The 17,423-nt window shown below is 32.7% G+C and overlaps 1 long non-coding RNA gene across 4 annotated transcripts in view; it reads left to right on the top strand.

The window, feature by feature from the left end:
- LOC143233742 (uncharacterized) overlaps window positions 1-17,423 on the top strand; it is a 39,991-nt gene that overhangs the window by 4,533 nt on the left and 18,035 nt on the right. For 2 of the 4 annotated variants that reach the window (XR_013018291.1, XR_013018294.1), the window contains one exon: window positions 6,768-6,899. The exons of 1 other annotated variant lie outside the window; for it this stretch is intronic. This is a non-coding gene — a long non-coding RNA (uncharacterized LOC143233742). Of the gene's footprint in view, window positions 1-6,767; window positions 7,032-17,423 lie in introns of those variants that run through there. One more of the 4 variants, XR_013018292.1, reaches the window with a different exon arrangement.

The raw sequence follows: 17,423 nt of genomic DNA, 5'->3' as shown, positions 1-17,423 counted from the left end.
TAGGTTTGCTGTTTACCCACATTTATCCTTCTGTCTGTCCATCTATCTATTTGTTAATTTGTATCAGATTACTTGTGCTATCTGATGACTAAAATCTAAACACCAGTAACATCTTCAAATATCGAAACTTATAAATATTCTAGACTTCTGAAAAATCAAAAATGGTCCTAATCTAAGACGTGTAATCTACCCAGAAACGGGAGCATAAGTTGTATAATTAACCCAGAAACAGGAACTTAAGATGTGTAACTAACCAAGAAAGGAAACTTAAGATGTGTAACCTTCCCAGATACAGGAGCGTAAGTTGTGTAACTAACCCAGAAACAGGAAGATGTGTAACTTACCAAGAAATGGGAACTTAAATTATGTAACCTACCAAGAAACAGGAACTTAAGTTGTGTAACCTACCCAGAAATGGGAACTTAAGATGTGTAACCTACTCCGAAATGGGAACTTAAGATGTGTAACCTACCCAGAAACAGGACATCGGACTGTTTAGCAAGTGCTTCTTCTCCTCCTTTTGAGAACACACTGGAACATTCCTGAAAATTTCAAACAAATGTTATCAAAGTGTTAAATGTTCATCTTGTAACAAATATCTTCATATTACTGATAGTCCTGATAAAGCTACCTTGTACCTTAAAACAAAATGGTGCAAAAATTTTAAATGTTAAAGTTAGAAGATTAAGTTATGCAGTACAAAAAATATCTGTACACAGCAGTGAGATATTACAGATTAGACATAGTAGGTTGGGGAACAATAATGGACTGCAACTGTCTGTTGAATGAAGAAGAGATGATATTTTAGTTTCTGTACAAAGGCCTTGGTGTACAAGTCAAACTGGTGGTTCCTTTTCATTCAACAGGAAGTTGGAATCTGTTAAAGTTCTCAAACATAAAATAGTACAAAACTCAATAAAATAAACTGATGCACAGAGAAATATGTAATAATAACAATAAAAATAACAATTTGTTCTGAAAGAAAGTAGAATAAAAGTTTACATTGTTTTATAAACAAGATAAAAATAATAAAAAAATTTAAACATGAACCCAAGTTGACAATATTAAAAACAATTTAAATTAACATAAAAGTTACAAAAATCAATTGTGTGTGGTCTAGGTGTGAACACTTTATATCATAAGAATGAGTTCTTTGTATTTTTACAGCTCAGTTAATCTGATCTGGATGCACACGAAAAAGAAATACAAAATAGGCCTAATGTACTACAATACCTTTAATAATTCCCTCTGATTTTTAACATGGTAATAACAGCTCTATCCAACTTTCAGGTATTTCCAGATTTATATACAAAAACTGACCATTAATTGAAGACAGCCCAAGAAACAAATTATTTGATTTACAAAGAAGAATGTACAAATTCTGATAAAAAACCAGTGAAATAATGAACACGAACTGGTTATGTTAATACCCAACTTTTCCTCTTCAGTGATGTTGTACACAAATAAACATAATACTAAAAATACAACTTACATAAGTGAAACTGAAAGAGCAGTGATTGGTTAAAAATAAAGGTGACCAACGAATAAGAAATTTGTAAAAGGGAAAAAAGTGTATAATCTGGAAGTATAACAATGATAAACTGAACAGATTTGGTCTGGTAAGCAAATAATTGCTTCAGAAGACTAAAAATCATAATGGTAAACAAATGACAGGCAACAACGGTGAAAGAAAAATATTATGTTTTGGTAATAGCAATGTAGTGAAACACTGGGAATTAAAATAGTTTTTCTGTTCATCTTCCTGGCTGTTAACAGTTGTTAATGCATTTGTATTTCTAGCAAGATATAATAATAATCAAACACTTGCCAGCCAAGCAATATTTTCTCAATCCGAGAAATAAACATTGCTTATTTTTAATAAAAATATCTCAGATGATATATATGTGTGGTGACCATAAACACACTAGAAGGTCAAGTTATATATTTAATGACTCCTTTTGCAGGGCTTACCCTGGACTAAATTTTTCTGTAACCAGGCTATTAGCCAAATGATTTTTTTGGTAGCCAATTTTAGCCAGTGTTTTAGCCAGATAGGTTTGATCCGTATCCAACCCTCCAGCCAGTCGCATACGATAAGACAGTCAAAGAATAAATGACAACTAAGTTCTTATCATACATTTTATTTCAATGAATTTATCATTTATCAAATTTATTATATAAAACAACAGTTTCACAGTTACAATGTTTAATGTTTTTCACACACATCCATTACAATAATGACATGGGAAGACGAGTCACTGAATTAAAAGTAACTGTTATTACATGCTGCTAAACAGGGGTCTCTCTAGACTTGCAAACCAGGGAGGAGTTTTGCTCTAATTTTACAAAATTATGGAAAAGTTTACAGTCAATAGCATTCTTTTCTTCTATAATATAATCTGTATAAGATGACTTTTCCTTGAGCTTACGAAGGGTGAGGTTTGGTCTGTTTTGGGAGACCACTTCTCCCAAGTCTCTCTAGTGAGAGCCCTGCTTAATAAAATATATAACATCACCAAACTAAACTTGACAAGTTTCAGTAACATTCATGCTGAAAATCTGAACACAAATTCATGACAAAATGAAAAAAATATATACATGCCTTGAAGCATGTCATTTTGTTGTGCCTTACTACTCATTTACAGTTACAACTGGTGCCTTTGTTTCAATGATTACATTAGAATACGTCTGTTCTTTTTTGTACTCCAGATCTTAAAGGCACGTTTAAAATTAAAATTTCCAGTGTTTGGACCATCTATTGACAGACACATGATATTTTCCAGGTTTCTAGTACTCATTGAATTCCTCAGACACGTTTTTATCAAATTCTGCTTACTAAAACCTCTCTCACAATCAGCTGTTGAAACTGGAGCTACCAGCAGTCTCTCTGCCAGTTCTGCACTTGCAGGAAAGGACTCTGTATTTTACTGCCAAATTGCAGAAACTTTTAATGTCTGTTACAGATTTGCTTTCACTTTCAAAAGTAGATCTAGCAAATTTTGAAAATGATTTCAATTCTTGTGTTGTTCCCTCGTGGCCAAAGGTTGACAAATAATCATTGATTGTGTCAATGTCTGCTGAAATGTCTGTGTCTTTGAGCAGTGGGTTGAAGAAATTTGTGAGGGAAGTCAAAATAGCTGCATCATCATTATCTAAAAACCTGTCATTCAGACTTCTTATCATATTTTCACATATGTTTTCTGCCTCAGACCTTTGAACTGCACTGTCTCTTATGGTATGCCCACCAAACTGAAAACTGTACAGTCCATCTGAATCTAACTGAGGCTCAGCTGGCACCTCGTTCAGAAATTTTGACAGCATTCCACCAGATTTGTTGAAGCAAGCAGTGGGTGAACTTCAGAGAAATTAAGATTTTTCCTCTGAAATGTTTTTGACAAAATGGCTACTGGCTTCAAACAATCAGCCAAGTAATGTGACACATACAGAAATTTGAATGAAGTGATGGGTTTATACAAGCTAAGAGCTTTACCAGAGGTCTCTTCCATAAATACAGACACAAGGCTGGAATAGTTGGAAAGCAGTGCATCTACTGCACCTTCAAAACTTAACCACCTTGTGTGAAAGATCTCTTTAACCCTCTTTTCTTCTGCATTGATAATGCTCTGCACCGCAGTCAAAGTTGCCATATTTTTTGGCGAGTACTTAAAAAACTTAAAGATGGAATTCATAATATCCTGGTACTTGACAAGATATGGTATGCTGTCAGCTCCTGTGGCACAACTCAAAGCTAGTCTGTGTGCGATACAGTGTGTGGCTAGGACACCTGGTACAAATTGCTTTAGTCTAGTAACTACCCCAGACTTTGACCTAACCATCACAGCAGCATCATCAGAGCTAACACTACATAAATTTTTCACTTCAATACCCTTCTCTGATAACATACTAATGACTTTTGTAAAAATGTTCTCAGCATTAGCTTTCTAAAGTTCACAGATTCCAAGGAAATAGGTCTGTGGTGTCACTGTACCAAACTGATCCATCTCTAATACATGGATGTAGCTGACAAGGTTCTTCTTTACTGAAATGTCTGTACTTTCATCAATCATGATGCTGAATTTTCCATTTTTGGCTAGTTTGTTTTTTAAATTTTCTCTCAACATTTCTGCCATACAATCTTGGAAGTCACTAATACTAGTGTTATGTTCATAGGTAGTATATTGGTCTACCACCAGATGCTGGAGCTGTGTTGCACCCTGGAATTAAAACAAAAAGAATAAATAAATAATTTGTGGGAGTAGTGACTCTAGAACATGAATACACAAATCAGTAACAAATTTCATCAAGAACAACGGAGAAATTCCACTTGTAAAAATTAGCTGATAATCCTTCGACAATTTAAGAACATAAAAACTGTATTATATACATAATAAATAATTTGTGAGATTAGTAATTGTGGAACATGAATATGTAAATCAGTAACTATAACAAATTTTTCATTAAGAACAACAAATAAAATCCACTTGCGACAAGAACAGAAAAACTGTATTGTATACATAATAACTTACCTGCATCATACACAGTCTGTTTAGATCTGGAATTAGGGAACTTGGTAGGTCATGCTTTGCTGCAAAATAAACATTGTGCATTGCAACTATGATGGCAGTCTCACTTTTGTTTGTGGCTGAGACTGTGGCCTTAGTCATTGCTGTAGACAGCTTGGATGCCTCCATTGCATATCTGTGGTCTGAAATAAATGATAAAAAAATGAATTACCTCATGCATCACAACATCTTTTTAATGTAATAACACTGCTAAAGTATTAGGAAATAAATTGACATGGGCATATTTTTTTTATTATATTTAATAATTTTATAAGTTTAACTATCCAAATAAGTCTCAACATTTACTCAGTCAATAAATACCTTTTTTATATGCAAAAACGGCTCGTTTGGGTTACCGCCCTCTACATTTCGACACACAGTTACACAACCCCTTTCAAACATGTGGTCAGCTTCCGGTCAGTTACCTCTTTCTTTGTGAACCTGACGATGACCGAAGAAGGTCGAAACGTTGTTCGCTCTTCTATGTAAAATAGTTTCTCAACCCAAACGAGCCGTTTTTGCATATAAATTTCTCAACAAGTGGGTTTCTCGACATCACTGATAAATACCTTTTGTTTTCTGATGCTTGGTTAGGTTGTCTTTTTTCATCACTGCACAACCAGTTGTGAAAGTGTTTGAGTTCTGTACTTTAATGCACAATGTGCAAAACATTTGCTTTGTAGAGGCTTCATATTTGAGCCAGTTAAATTCATTCAACCATTTTTCTTGGAATAATTGTGAACTGTCAGTTTCAGATTTGGATTTTTTTGATGGAGGCATTAGACAACTTTCACTGTCTAAGGGGCGTTTAGCCTGCGAAGAAGCCATTCTGAGATTTGATGAATTTGCTACATATTGGCTCAATTTATAGAGAATCTTTCCACTAATTAACATTTAGTTTTTTACAAGTACGTGTTTATTATGGTACTAATCCAGTAACCGCTTTTAATTAAACTTACCAGCCAAGCCATGCGCCATTAGATAATGTAATTACACATGTGAAAGCCATCACAATCTTCGTGGTCGTCCTGTACTTATAGCACCGCTAATCAACCACATATAAATGAGTTATTCGTGTCAAGTCATTAGGTCACTGTTGATTGAACAATTTTTCACACGCTTGTCGATCCTGACCATAACCTTGCATGAATGCAGACGGGTTATTGATTTTTATCTGCTTGCCGCATACTTGCATTAAAAAAACGTTGATGTACTGAACCAGTCTAGCATTTTGTAAACAAACAGTGTTTCGCCAGTTACAATTTTTCTTCGCCAAAAAACAAAAATAATAGCCATTGGCAAATATGGCAAGCGACAGCGTGAGCCTTGCTTTTGCCTAAACCTTAGAACAAATGTACAGATAAGTATAAAACAGAAACAGCATCAACTGGAACTAAAAGTGAAGCAGTCCTGTTAACAGTCAGTAAACAAAACTGAAGCCAACAGTGAATGTTCTTGTTATCAGAAAATAGAACTAAAGCAATCAATGAAGTGGTCCTGTTGTCAATAAATGGAACTGAAGCTAACAGTGAATATTCCTGTTGTCAGTAAATGGAACTGAAGCTGGCAGTGAAAGGGTCCTGTTGTCAGTAAACAGAAATAATAGTGTAACAGCTTGGCTTTCACTTAAATACAACAGTTAAAACATCTTCAATATCACAAGTTGACCACCTTGGATACAAGTGGTATCACATACCATATAGATTCCCAGATGTCCAGACAAATATTTTATCTTTCAGTATACATTACAACCACCAGTTATATCAGGTACAATATAGATACCCAGATTTCCACCAAATATTTTATCTCTCAGTACACATTACAACCACCAGAGGTATCAAGTATCATACAGATTCCCAGATGTTCCGACAAATATTTTATATTTCAGTACACTTTACAACCACCAAATGTATCAGGTACCATTTAGATACCAAGATGTCCAGACAAATATTGTATCTTTCAGTACACATTACAACCACCAGAGGATACTAGTGTCTATAGAATATTTTGTTACAACTGGTAAAAAATTGGCTGCTATAACATATGTTATCAATCATTGCTGTATATTTATAAAAACATGAACACTAAAAGTTCACAAACCCACAGAGATCAGACGAAGTAAAAACTGATTTTAATGATAAGAAACTGATATTAAAACTCGGAGTTATTAATTTATAGATGTTACTCAAACAATTCTACTTACAGAGCAATTGGGACAAACAAATCCACTCATGATGCCCAAGACAGGTATTCCAGTTTTCTTGCAGAAAGTCAACTCTCTTCTTGCATCCCCAGCAGCTACTGCCTGGAATTTCAAATGTTATACAGTAACTTCAGGTTGGCCTTATCTCAACTAAAAAAATTAAATAATTAACCCAGTTGATAGAAACTTTTGTGTTAATATTTGACAAGTTTGTTCACTAATGCTAACCAAGTGGATTAAGTTAATAAATATAATTACGTAGTTAATTAGTCCACATTTTATGATAATATAAACAGCATCTAGGCTATTACTATGTTTGTTGTATCCCAGCCAGCATGAATAGCCCTTGTATAACCAGATACTTTGTTCATTTTCATTTTCACTCGTACATTCTTAAAATTACCGACGTAGGTTCTTGCCATTGATACTTTTGTTGCACGATGCACTCTCAAACAAGACAAGTTTGCTGGTTCTTCCAAACAACAATGAAGTTAATTCAAGTGAAAAAATAATAAGGTTGATGTTAAACATAAAACAAATATCTTGTCACAACCCCCCTAAACTGATTATTAATTGTATACTGATAATAAATTTGATGTCCTTAATCTGATTTATTCCTCAATTTATCTTCATAATATAAATAGGTACAGCCTAGACTATTATTATGTGTGTCATATTCCAGGTGGCCTGGTGAGTCTTGGTATTTAAAGAAAGGCCTAATCAGCAACTGATATAACTCTCATAGTGTAGTGGGCATATAATTACATATTCTTTTTACTTTTAGTCATATGTTCATAGAACTAATTTTGTTTATGTTTAACTGACAACCCTAATCTTGTCCATTAAACAAAAACGTGTCAGATTAACCAGGAATATGTAAACAAAATTACATCAATTTTTTTTTTTTTTTGTAAAATTTAAATACCACTCTACCTGAGGGGTGGTGACTAGAATGGCTCCAATGTAAATTTTGTTTATGTTTAACTGACAACCTTAATCTTGTCCATTAAACAAAAACGTGTCAGATTAACCAGGAATATGTAAACAAAATTTACATTAAAATATCTTTTTTTTTTTTGTAAAATTTAAACACCACTCTACCTGAGGGGTGGTGACTAGAATGGCTCCAATGTGGTTAACTTCTTTTAAGGTTTCCACAACACTGATATGTTTATCAGACGTTCCTGGAGGCGTATCAGTGATGAGATAGTCAATGTCCTGCCAGTAGACGTCAGTGAGGAATTGTTTAATCATAGCTGAACATGCAAAATGAAAGACCTTTGATCACCACAATGTACCTTATTTTAAAGCTAAAAGAGAAAGATCTTTTAGTGTCAAAACATAAATATGTTCCACTATCACTCTAATTCATAATGAAATTTCAAATATGAAATTATCACACATTTAGAATTTTATTCTTATAAATATCAAGTGATTTATAAACCATAACTAAGACCTTGTACTTCCTTATAAATAACAAGTTATTTATAAATAACAAGTTATTTATAAACCTGGTCCTTTATAAATAACAAGTGGTTTATAAATCTGACACTAATACCTGGTCCTTCCTTATAAATAAGTGATTTATAAACATGACACTAACACCTAATCCTTTATAAATAACAAGTGGTTTATAAACCTGACACTAATACCTGGTCCTGCCTTACAAATAACAATTTATAAACATGACACTAACACCTGGTCCTTTATAAATAACAAGTGGTTTATAAACCTGACACTAATACCTGGTCCTTCCTTACAAATAACAAGTGACTTATAAACATGAAACTAACACCTGATCCTTCCTTGATGGTAAAATCATTATATAGGAAGTAAACAAACAGGGTAAAAACAGATGATTAAAGTTCTTAATCTAAATACTTGAGTTTAAATGAGTTCTTTAAATGAGAAAGTTTTTCCCTTTTTATTAATTTTCCTAAATGATATTAGAATGTTCTCGTTCACTAACAGGTCAGGGTTCAAAGGCCATGTCTACAAGTTTGTTGACTTGCATTCAAAAGTTTATTGAACTACTATTTTATGAATTAAGTTTGGAATCAAACTGTAATTATAACAGAAACTTTAATATTATACATAAGTTAATTTCTTAATTTAAAAGTAAGTATCAAAAGAACACACCAAAATATTTATTTTTTGTGAGTTTCTAGATGGTATGTTGAATTCAGCACTGGTTCAGATTAGATGTCTGTGATGACAAAATACCAAGTCTATAGTTTCATATAAATTAGAAACTCAGATTATTAATATTAACAAGCTAGAATATAACATAAGAACCTTGTATCCTTTATTTTGCTGAAATATGGCTTATGTACTGAGTCAAACATGGCAGCTTTGTTCAACTCTTTCCATTTTTTGAAAGTCATGTATATATATATATATAGACACACACACACATTACGTCAGTATATGACATGTGAATAACCCATCAACAACTCAGAATTTTCCTTAGTAATTTTCTCATCCATTTTAATGTGTTAAAAGTAATTTTGTTCTATTAAACCAAAGTTTCAAGGCAGTAGGTTGTGTTTTTAGTCTGCTTGAATTTTTTTTTTAAATCTAAATAAATCTTAGTTACTAACCTTAATAAATTATAGTGGAATTCTATGGTATCAGTGTAGTTATTTATCATTTTTCTTGGTTATTAAACTGTAAAAATAAAACCTAAAAAACATTTTGTTTGATATGCACCATGTGTGGAATGTTAAAAGACTAAGCAACCTATGTCCAGCAGCAACCAAGTTCAAAGGTCATAGTGAGAAAAGATTTATTCTTTTATATTTTGAGAAAAATAAAAATTAATAATTTATTTCTAAATAGTAATAACCTATATACATATATATATATAATGTATAATAATTGAAATGTGACTGTATATCACAAAATATTAGATTACTAAAACACAACCATGACAGGGAAGACTAAAGGTTGGTTTCATATTATTGAATATGTAACATGAGTGGGTATGTACCACATTAATGCAAATTATTTAATGTTAGCTAGGCATGACTGGAAGGTCAATATAATAACAAAAATATATATGTCCATATATAACATTAAGAGATTTATGCTATTTGTATTTTTATATTATAATATGTAGTCATTCTAGCATGAAAAAACTATAATTTATATTTAGTTCCTACTATTTTTATGATGGTTACAAGGTTAGTTAAGTAACAGACTCCACATAGAGTATAGAATTTGACATTAATGTATTCATAAAACATTAGAAGACAAAGTAGAAGTCATTTTGTATATTGCCATCAAAATATAATTATAAATTAGGTTGTGGGTATCTAGTGTGGTCAATATTTTATAGCTGATGGTATGAAGAAAGTATGATAACAAGTGATATAAACTGTGCATCTAACAATTCACTTGGTTTCATTTTAAAAGCAAGTTAGTGAATTTACTAACAATACATTTACTATACTATAAAGTTATAGTGCAAATACTTAACATGTGTAAATTTGTAGATGAACTCGTGTATATTATACTAAGCCCATTGCAAAAGGGTTAACCCAAATTACTTCTATACCTAGCACAAAACAAACCCTATTAAGGCACTTGCTCTTAGCACTTGACCAAATGTCCTGCAAGCTTGTTGGTAGGGGGATATGAATACAGGATCAAATACAACACACCCAGAATCATAAGGGGGCCATGAATCCCCAATGTCACATTCAGGTTCAGCAGCCCAAAACTCTACTCCAAGACCTCCATCATGCCTAAGTTTGTTTCGGTCCTCCTTGTTAGGATACTATGGCATATAAATAAAGACATATGCACATAACACCCTAAGTTTGATCCAGCTAACTCTAACTGGGCAAAGAGTTCATAGTTAAACTTACAAACAGCATAAATTACTGAAATACAATCTACAAAATTATTTGTTTCTTGAATTCAGCACAAGAAAATAACCATAATTCAGGCTTATAATAAACTAAGATTATTTAAAAAATATATATATATATATTTTTTTTTCCATTGTGCTCTTAAAAAGTTGTTAGAACAAATGCTGAAAAGAAAGGTTAACACTGGAAACTAGATCCAAAGCTAATCATTTTTTTTTTTCAAATAACAGGATCATTTCTGTTCCCTAACAAAAATCCTATAGACATGATAGGATTGGTTGGTAGGGGGATATGAATACAGTCATCTTGATCCTCAAAAACTGGAACCCATGTGTAAATTAAAAACAAGTACTTGCACATAGAATATTTAAGCTTACAAAATACAATCAGTAAAATAGCACAATTTGTCAGTTTGAACCTAATAATGTCTAAAACAGTGTAACATGTATAATCATTACGTTATATGTGTAAGGATATATTTTTATATAATATATACTATCAGATATGTAATAACAGGTAAAAAAAATAAGTCTCCCTTACGGCACAGAATTTGAAGTACTGGTGTTCAAAAACTGTGGTATATGACAGAAAATCATTTAAAAACCATTCTATACATTATTGTGACAACAGAGTTTCAAAAAACATTCAGGCAAAAGGCTGCGATGAGTAGCAATACATAAATTATGGAGTTTTACACAATCAGAAATTACCCATACAGCCCAGAAAAATATCTACATTCTTAAATTTTATAATTTGAATACTCATAAATTAATTATGGTTACTGTATAACATCTACTAACCCAACAAAACACTGGAGCACATTTAACTCAATAATCACTATATAACATCTGTTAACCCTACATAACACCAGTGTACATTTTACTAAATAATTACTACATAACATGTACTAACCCTACACAACACTGGTGTACATTTTACTCAGTAATCACTACGTAACATCTATTAACCCTACACAACACTGGTGTGCATTTTACTCAATAGTCACTATATAACATCTGTTAACCCTACATAACACCAGTGTACATTTTACTAAATAATTACTACATAACATGTACTAACCCTACACAACACTGGTGTACATTTTACTCAGTAATCACTACGTAACATCTATTAACCCTACACAACACTGGTGTGCATTTTACTCAATAGTCACTATATAACATGTACTAAACCTACACAACACAAGTGTACATTTTACTTAATAATCACTATATAACATGTACTAAACCTACACAACACAAGTGTACATTTTACTTAATAATCACTATATAACATCTACTAAACCTACACAACACAGGTGTACATTTTACTTAATAATCACTATATAACATCTACTAAACCTACACAACACAGGTGTACATTTTACTTAATAATCACTATATAACATCTACTAAACCTACACAACACAGGTGTACATTTTACTTAATAATCACTATATAACATCTACTAAACCTACACAACACAGGTGTACATCTTACTTAATAATCACTATATAACGTGTACTAAACCTACACAACACGAGTGTACATTTTACTTAATAATCACTATATAACATCTACTAACCATACACAACACTGGTGTATACTTTTGTTTTATATGCTCCACTGGCCAGACAGCCAGGATTTGGGATGTATGGCAGACTGTAATGTATAACATCAGTATGGAATGAGCTAAAACCCAATTTTCAGCATTTTCAAACTGAACTAAAATTACACACAGGGTTTTCAAACAAACTGCAGATTCAGTAGTGCACAGCAAGGTTTTTTCTTCTGTAGCACATCGTAGAAAACAACATAGTCCTGTTGGTAGATGTCCACCTTGGAAAATGTGTGTGAGGTGTTGACTTGGCTGAGATTAATCATAGTTTTTGTGTTCTTGGCTATTGTTTCATATTCTTGTTTTTTGTTTTGAGAGCAGATACGAACACCTTGACTTGACATCATCAGGATAATTCTCATCATCTTGATCAATGTTACGCTGCCACTTTTAGTGTATCTCACTTACAGTAACGTTGGAGAGATTGTACTGTAGGTTCTAGCAGAAACCCAGCCTTCAATCAACAAAAGTGCCATCTAGTTCTTACTAAGGCTTGTTCTTCAACCTCTCTTTCACTTGTTTGAATGTCATTGCCTAACACAACAGTTTAAGTATAACTTTTGTCTGAATAGATTTCTACATCATTAACAGATGAGAATGGCTTTGTATCATCACATTTCCAATGTAATTTCCAGTTATATTCATAAGACCATCTGGATCTTCTGTGAGTAACATGGTGCAGAGAATCCTTAATACAGTCATGCAGAATGCAAGCAATTGATTGTTCTTATCAATAGCACAGATGTTTGATGCTTTCTGTTAAGCTTCTTCATTTGGAATGCTTAATGTTGCTGTGTATTCAATACTATAGAATCATCGAACTAAATAAACATTGATCCAGCACGCTCTTGAAACATCACTAAAATGTCTTTAATACTTTTCTTTCACACGTGAATTCTTGGATGATCTGCATCATTTCTTTTGTGCCATAAAATCCAAAAGATCTTTAGAAGTATCGCTAGACATTTCATCTTTTTCATTCTTCAATAGAACAGTATCATCAATCCTTTCTTTTTTCTTCTTTGTGCCTTCCATATGCTCTGCAACTGTTTCTCACCTGTTTTTCATGTCATTTTGACCTCCAGGTCTAAACTAGTACATCCACATTGACATCAGGGACATTTTACACAAGTAGCACAAATAAACACTTTACACTTACGAGCCATTTTCTTATTTTCCTGCATTAACACTGCATTATCAATACAAGATCAGTACACTTACTCATTGAATGCTGGTATCTATTTTGCGGCCAGCCATGGATCCAGGTTTCTCAAAAGGTGCAGTAATCACCTGCTTTGGTAAAAGTGTTAGCCAAAAACACCTTGGTGCCTGGCTTGTGGAAACAGTTAAAAAATAACTAGATAAGTTTTACTGATCCTGCAGGACACCAGTGCACATTTATACAATAATCACCATATAAGGTCAACTAACCTTTCAGGACACCAGTGTACATTTATTCAATAATCACCACATAAGGTCAACTAACTCTTCAGGGCACTGATGCACCTCGTGTTCTTCTAAGTTAAGCATACGAGGTATACTAGGTCCACATCAAGTATTCCCACCTGTGACAGTAAACAGTCATTTTACTGTTCTAATGTTTAACCTGTTTCATAGTTTCACATTTTAACAATATTTATTATATCATAAATATTCCAGATAACACAAATTTTACTATTGTAGTAGCATTAAGGTTTAAACCACTGATTTGGAGCTGACATTACTTCAAGAAGAAACAAGACACTATATAGTGAGCTGACATTACCTCAAGAAGAAACAAGACACTTTATAGTGAGTTGACATTACCTCAAGAAAACACAAGACACTTTATAGTGTTTGTTTTTGAAATTTGCACAAAGCTACACGAGGCTATCTGCACTAGCTGTCCCTAATTTAGCAATGCATGCCTAGAGGGAAGGCAGTAGTTATTGCCACCCACTGCCAACTCTTGGACTACTCTTTTACCATGAATAATGGGATTGATCTACACATTATAACACCCCCACAGCTGAAAGGATGAGCAGATTTGGTGTGATGGGGATTCAAACCCGTGACCTTCGGATTACACTTCATAATGAGCTGACATTACTTCAAGAAGATGCAAGACACTTTATAGTGATCAGCATGTGTATTTTATAAACAAAATTATTTCAACTCCTCATAACAAATCTCCAAGATCTAAGTTAACCTTTGATAAAATTTTTAATTTTGTCCGTAATAAATTTCCAAAATCTATGTGAATTGTAAAAGTATCAATTCACCTAACTGTGTATAACCAGGTGAATGACTGGACCTTTGCAATGAATCTCGTACAGAATAATGAAGCTTGAAGGTTATAAAAAATACTGTCCAAGATGAACTCTATCTTCAAGAATACGAGGTAGCACCCCTCTCCTTTTTGAGGATAGTTTCAATGCCTGACCAAAAGCTTTCTTCCCATCTTTCCCTAATTACATGAAAACATGCTCAGAATTCTACAATTATAGCAATGTCTGATTATCTACCATTGATGTAATCCACCATCTTTTTCTATCTTTTCAAATCCAATCTGGTAACCAAATCTTCTGTACACTTAAGACTTGTGAAAACAAAAGGTAAGGCCACATCTAAGCAACTGTTAAACTTTTGTTATGCTAAAGACTGTGGTGTGATTATTTTCTATCTCATCTGCAAGAGGTATGCCTCCTATTGTAACTGTTAGACAAATTAATCACAGTTGTAATTTTGTTACTTTAGGTTTAACAATGTTATGGTTAACATGTCATTTTTAATCTATTCTTCAGGCTAGCTACAAATGTAATGACTGTATAATAACAACAAAAGCACTGCAGCAAAATTTGGAAATGTACATTATCAAACGTTTGTACAAGTACAATTATTACACGTCTGTAAAAGTATATACATTTTATGACAAACTTAATAAATCTTAGAAGTGCAAAAACAAAAAACAAACAAACTATAATTTGGTAAATGCATTTAGGTATTTTATGTATTTAGGTATTTTTCTCTACAAGTAGGTTTTCTCGACATCACTGAAAATTACTTTTAAAATAACATTACTTAGGCCTAGGACATTACTGATATTAAACTTGTAGTTCATTTAATTTGACCTAAAAATAATTGACACTATAATACCAATACAGCAATTAGGTTTCAATAAGATAATTTTACTTTAAATTTTGAGGATTACTTTAACATTTCCTTCTACTAACTCACCACACACTGCTATTTCTACAATGTATATTGTGCCACCTGAAGGTATGTTATCAAAGCAAAAATGCTGCTCTTATAAAATTACATATTTCAAAGTGTAAATAAAAACCACTGATTTTGCATAAGCATATTAAATTAGATATTACTGATTGTTTGTTGGTATGTTCGAACTCTAAATAGACGTATATCTTGCATGATTCGTGATGACGAGAAAATACTATGTAGAGGAGGGAACAATGTTTCCACCTTCTTCGGTCATCATCAGGTTCACAAAGAAAGAAAGGGTTACTGACTGGTAGCTGACCACAAGTTTGAAGGCAGTTGTGTAATTGAGTGTAGGAATGTAGAGGGCATGCTTAGATGTTGGATATATTTACTAATATAGGTATAAAGGCGTTCCTTTGTATTGGCTTACTTTGAGCTTGAGTTGTTGTATAAGTAAGACTCCTTTAATTTTGCATTTGTTTCTTTATTTAGTATTTGAGTGTTTTCTATGTTAATGTTATGTTTATTTGATTTGCAGTGTTCGAAAATATGTGAAGGTGACTTTTTGTGTTCTTTGAATCTGGTTTCCATTTTTCTACTTGTTTCTCCAATATAGAAGTTGTGGCAGTTTTCACATTGTATTTTATAAATAATGTTGGTGTGGTGTTTGTCAGTGTAGTTTTTACATAGTATAGACCTCAGTTTTGTGCCTGGTTTTTGAATAAATTTGGTATTAACTGGAATGTCATATTTTGTTACTAGTTTTTGCCAAATGTTGGTTATTTTTCTGCTGATGTCGGGAATATATTGTTTTGTAGCAGTATATGGATTTGTGATTTTTTGATTCGTGAGATATATTTACTTTTGTTGGTTGATTTTGCTTTTTGTCTAGGTGTGTACGTACAATGTTTTCTACGGTTTGTGGAGGAAACTTATTGATGTTGATGAAGTATTGTTTTATTTTGTCTAATTCGTCGTTAATTTTATCTGGTGAACACAGCTTTATGGCTGTGTTTATTTGGTTTCTTAGTATGTTAAGTTAATCATCTAACAAACCACAGAGCTACTGACCAGTTACCTTGACTAACTGTTAAACAGAATTCTATAACTACTAGATTGAGTACATAGCATGTTTTTTAATTTCGTGCAAAGCTGCACGAGGGTTATCTGCACTAGCTGTCCCTAATTTAGCAGTGCAAGGCTGGGTAAAAAGAGGCTGTGGGTAGTGATGACTAGCTAACTCTTTTATTAATGAATAGTGGGACTGATTGTTACAATGTAACACCCCCACGACTGAAAGGGCAAGTATGTTTGCTGGGATGATGATTCGAAATCTACGACCCTCAGATTACAGGTTGAGCGGCCTAACCACCAGGGCAAGCAGAGCTTAATCAAAAGGTACCCTTAATGCGATAAGTTATTAATATATTACCAATAGCTTTTTCATCATGGTATTAGCAAGTAGTTACATTTAAGGTGAAAATATAATGATAGTTATTTAATATAGCATTTCATTACTTAATATTTCCTGAATTTACATCCATCAAAGTGATGAGACTACTTTCTGGCTGTTAATTCATTAAAAACAGGAGATTAGGGTATTCATTCTTGTTAAAATAGGTCCTCCAGAATGGTTGTTCTAAATTCATTAGTCATACCTGATGACTAAAACTACCTTGTCTACAAAATCAGTTGTAGTTTACCAAATGATTAAAACTAATCTGTATACAAACCCAGTTGTAAATTTTCTTTGTCCCCATCATAGGGTAATAAAAAAGATAATAATATTTATAATATAGATATACATATTATCAACCAACCAGAACCTGAAGGAAATAATCTCTGTTATATAAAAGGGTAAAATACGTATGGCTGACTTTTGTTTCTTATTGTTACAAGTTGGTCTCCACTGAAAGTTGAAACTTTTTAAACCTTAAAAACTGTCTTTAAATTAACATACTCAAAATAAAT

Source organism: Tachypleus tridentatus, chromosome 12 (genome assembly GCF_004210375.1).
Source record: "Tachypleus tridentatus isolate NWPU-2018 chromosome 12, ASM421037v1, whole genome shotgun sequence".
NCBI lineage: Eukaryota > Metazoa > Arthropoda > Merostomata > Xiphosura > Limulidae > Tachypleus > Tachypleus tridentatus.
The sequence above is the reverse complement of the archived record's forward strand: the minus strand, read 5'-3'. Positions and strand labels throughout refer to the sequence as shown.